This window comes from Triturus cristatus, chromosome 4_1, assembly GCF_964204655.1.
Source record: "Triturus cristatus chromosome 4_1, aTriCri1.1, whole genome shotgun sequence".
NCBI lineage: Eukaryota > Metazoa > Chordata > Amphibia > Caudata > Salamandridae > Triturus > Triturus cristatus.
Window position 1 is genome coordinate 932,518,516 of NC_140585.1, and position 5,000 is coordinate 932,523,515.

The 5,000-nt window shown below is 56.9% G+C and overlaps 1 protein-coding gene across 2 annotated transcripts in view; it reads right to left on the reverse strand.

Annotated features, from left to right (window-relative positions):
* Positions 1–5,000, reverse strand: part of GOLGB1 (golgin B1) — a 315,045-nt gene that overhangs the window by 263,793 nt on the left and 46,252 nt on the right. The window lies entirely within an intron of this gene.

The following is a 5,000-nucleotide window of genomic DNA, read 5'->3' on the forward strand; positions in this document are numbered from 1 at the left end:
CGCGGACCCCACGCTTGGTGAGCACTGAAGACCTGCTGGGCCTAGCTGCGCGTGGAGGGCCCCGCTGGCGGCGGGAGTGGCGGGGACGGCCGGGGGGAGACGTGGATTGAGCTTGGGAGACCCGTGAGCTTGGTCGAGTTCGGAGGCTGGTGACGACCCCGTTGGGCCCTCTCCCCCCCGCCTCCCCCCCCCGCGCTGGACTCCTGGTGTGGTGGCTCCGTCGCGGCGCCATGGGGAAGCCAGATGCGAAGCAGAAGAAGCTCCAGTTTGGGAAGCAAATGGCCCAGGACACTGCAGCTGTCTCAGACGGTGGTCCCTGAGACGCAGGACGAGGATATCAAGAGTATGTTTCGGGAGCTTAAGGGCTGCCTAAAGGAGATTGACGGCAAGCTGGACTCCATGGCCCGGAGACTGGACGGAATAGCGCATAAGGTAGATCAACATGAGGAGCGACTGGCGGCGGTAGAAGCGCGGGTAGCCGATTGTGAGGAGGGCAACGGTGCTACCCAGGAGAAATTACTACGCATGGATAGGGTCCTAGAGGAGATGCAACGAGGATTTGGAAGCCCGCTCCCGCAGAAATAACGTAAGAATTATTGGTATTGCGGAGTCCACAAACATTGGCAATATGGAGCACTTCGTTGAAGGTATGTCCCGCGACCTGTTTGGAGAGGCCCTGTCGGCCATGTTCCTGGTCGAAAGGGCGCATCGCACGTTGGGGCCGCGCCCGGTGCCGGGAGCGCCGCCGCGCCCGACTCTTGCCCGAGTCCTCAACTATCGGGACAGAGACACGATACTAAGGCTGGCACGTGAACGGGGTGAGCTTGCATACCAAAATATGGCCATATCCTTATTTCCCGATTTCACTCAGGCAGTGCAGGCCGCCAGGCGTGAATTCCTACCGGCTAAGCGGATCTTCCAGAAAGTGGGGACAAAATATGCAATGCTATATCCTGCCAAGTTGCAGGTCCACCATGGAGGGAAACAGATGGTCTTCACGGCGGCGACGGAGGCGCTCAAATTTGCGAGGCTGGCGGAGCGGACGCTACGAGACAAGCGGGACGGGCAAGGGACTCCCCCGCAAGACCAGCTAAGTGATATTGAATAAATAGACCATCACTTTATGCTCTTGTGGAACTGGAACATATTGATATACCGGACAGTTTGCTTCTGCCGCATGCCACTTGTTGATGCACTCGGGGGATTCTGAGTCTATAACATGCGGGGGCTGCCGGGGGGAACGGCGGGGGCAGGCTGTGCTAGGTTCGGGGACTGCTCCTGACCATTTGCAGAGAAGTGTGATGGGGACAATGTTGGGCTTACCCCGCCGCAGGCAGACAATATATGTGTAAGTAGGGTGAAACTGTTTGGCCACCCTGTCGCGTTTTAGACAGGGGAGAATGCCGGTGACCCCACGCCCTCGCAGGGATGATTCCCATAATTTAATTGATGTCAAGTTGTTCTTGGGTTGGGGGGGGGGGGGGGGGGGGGGGGACAGTATCTCAACCTGATTGGGGGGTTGGAGTGGGTGGGCGGGGGATTTGGTTACTGTTGCTTGGTTTTCTTACACTGCACTATTTTACTGCACCACTACAGGATGATGTGGCCCTGCCACTGGCCGCTGTCATGTTATTATTGCTCGGGGGACATGCTGTGCTAGAGTTTTCCCTGAGGGCCCCGAGCGCGTTGCCACTGCTGCGTAGGCTACACAAATGCACAAATACCTGACCGCGTTGCATTGTCTCACATGGAATATTCGAGGGCTCAATGACCATCGCAAGATCAGATTGACCCATGCATATCTGACACGACACCAGATTGACATCTGTTTCCTGCAGGAAACGCATTTGCCCCAGGTGGCCGGAGTGAGGCTTAGACATGCTAGATGGGGCGAAATCCACACGTCTGGCTGTTCCAGTTACTCCCGGGGAGTGGCTATTCTAATTCGGCGAGGTCTACCCTGGCGAACATTTAGAGTGCATGCTGACGCTGAGGGGCGCTACGTAATTTTGCAGGGGCAGCTTTTTCACATGCAGATGACACTAGTTAACGTATATGGCCCCAACACAGACGACCCTGATTTTTTCCGGCACGTATGGCACAAGGCGCAGTCGATGGGAGAGGGTGCATACATGTGGGGCGGAGACTTCAATGCAGTGCTCTCGCAGGAACTGGATAGGGAGGGGATGGCGCGCGTACATCACCCGCATGTAGCTGATCTCCTCCGTGGCCTCATGACGGACTATCATTTATTGGACTCGTGGCGCGTACTGCACCCCGAGATGCGGGAAGGCACCTGCTTCACCCCACACAGAGGAGCCTGGTCCAGGTTAGATTTTTGGCTCTTAACCCCACAGGTGCATGCATGGGTATCTGATGTCACACACAGGGCGCGCACCCTCTCTGACCACTCGCCAGTGGAACTGTTGCTCTGCGTGCCAAAGTCATATGTGACGCCCTTCGCGTGGCGTTTGCCAGCACAGGCCCTGTCCGATCCGGTGTTTCGGGAAGACATATACCGACACGTGACGGACTATTTTGAGCAGAACACTGGTTCTGTCGCGTCGGAGGGTACCCTGTGGGACGCTTTCAAGGTGGTGATCAGAGGTCACTGCATAGCTGGACAGGCCACAGTGCTGAAGTCCATAAGGGGAACGCTAAAGCGGTTGGAGGAAAACCTGCATGCTCTAGAGGTGCAGTACTGCTCGGACCTATCGGCGGCAACATTGGCGGAAACACGCACCAAACTCACGGAGTACCAGGCAGAAGCGGATAGGGAGATTAAGTTTCTGACCAAGCATGCTGTGGCCCGCAGGTATGGGGAGGGGGACCGCCCGGGCAGAACGCTCGCTCTCCTGCTGCGATCGCAGAGACCATCCCCCTTCATCTCCTCGGTGACGACACCGGAGGGCGGGCATGCGTATACTCCTCCGGAAATTCTAGATACGTTTCGGACTTTTTATAAAGATTTGTACCGTACCCGGGGCGCGCCACCGTTGGCGGAGCTGTCAAGCTACTTTGATACGATCCAGCTCATTTGGTTCAATGCACACCAAAAGGGGTACTTTGATCGCCCCTTCGAGGTAGAAGACGTTAAGGATGCAATAGGCTCATTGGCAGCCGGCAAGGCGCCGGGACCGGATGGCTTACCGGCACAATTCTACAAGGAATATGCGGAACTACTGGCCCCCAAACTGCTGGCAGTTTATGCTGAGGCTGTTGAGGCGGGTATGCTTCCGGAGTCGATGAGAGAGGCGGTCATTATTGCCCTCTTGAAACCGGATAAAGATGCACAACACTGCGACTCCTATAGGCCGCTATCCTTAATCAATACTGACGCAAAGATCTTCGCGAAAATGCTAGCAACGCGGTTACAGCCGGTGCTGCCCCTTATGATACGACCTGATCAGTCGGGCTTTGTGCCGGGCCGCTCTACCTCTCACAACCTCCGAACCTTATTTGGTGTCCTACACTATTTAGCCCCGCATGTGAAGGCCGTGGCGGTGCTGTTAGACGCCACAAAAGCGTTCGACTCCCTGGAATGGGGATTCCTATTTCCCTTGCTGCAGCGAATGGGTATGAGTGAGGCTTTTATTGGCTATATTCGATTATTGTATACCAACATCACCGCTCGAGTCAGAGTGAACGGGCTTATCTCTGCGCCCTTTGCCATTGGGAGGGGTACGAGACAGGGCTGCCCCTTATCGCCCCTGCTATTCGCCATCGCTACAGAACCCTTGGCAGCCCGCATCAGACAGCATCATGCGGACAGGGGCATCGGTTTTTCGTCGAGGGCACTGACCGTCTCCCTGTACGCGGACGATATTACTTTGTATATAATCGACCCGCAGGCAAACCTCTCGCCCATGACCGGAGAATTGATAGAGTATGGCTTGTTATCGGGCGTAACCATCAATTGGGAGAAGTCGGTTATTCTACCTCTGAGGACCGGGACGCCTCGCTTTACCCCGGATTGCCCGCTGAAGTGGGCCGACGGGCCGGTGCGATACCTGGGGGTCTGGATCAGCACGGACATACAGCAAATATGGTCGGAGAACTATGGGCGGGCACTGGGATGGGTCGCGGAGCGGGTTAGCCGCTGGAAGCATTTGCCCCTTTCGCTGGCAGGCAGGATTGCAGTGGCCAAAATGGTCATCCTGCCGAAGTTCTTATATCTCTTTGGGAACATCCCGCTGCCCCTGACCGCTAGTTTCTTGCGCCAAGTGCGCTCGCAGATGGTGGAGCTGGCGTGGGGGGGTAAGCAGCTGAGGGTGGCATGGGAGACCCTCACTCTCCCGCAGCGGCAAGGGGGCTTGGCGGCACCGGATTTCCCACTTTATGCCTACTGTGCACAGGCGCAGTTTCTGCACTACTGGGTACACCCAACACTGTTCCAGCCGCATGTGGCGATAGAGACGGATAGAGCGGCACCACTGCCGCTCGCCGTGGCTGTTTATGCGCCACACAAACGGAGATGCACCGACATAGACCCGGTGCACGCACTTAGATGGGCCTGGGATGGACTAAGGCGCAGGGCCGGCCTGGACCTTCTATATGCCAGATCGATGCCGCTACGAGATAACCCGATGTGGGCCCCGCTGCGAAATATGCGCACTGGGGAGCAGGCTGCAGCGCGCGGCCTTCGCACAGTGGGAGATTTATTTCCGGGAGACTCCTTCATCACGCCGGAGTAGATGTGTGGTGAGGACGCTCCGACGCTGCTGGACACACTACTTGACTGCCAGCTGCGCCACACATGCCAAAAACTATTTCCTACGTTTCCGGCGCCTCCGCCGGATCTACCTGCCCTTGAGAACGTGCTAACGGTGGAATCGGGACGCAAGCTCATATCCAGACTGTACCAACGTATGCAATACAGCCATCCCGTAGCGATCCCGGCGGCTCGTGAGCTGTGATCCGCGGAATTGGGTGCCGACATCTCTGATGAACACTGGGATCTCTGTTGTAGGCTCCTGGAGATCCTATCCCCCAACTACCGA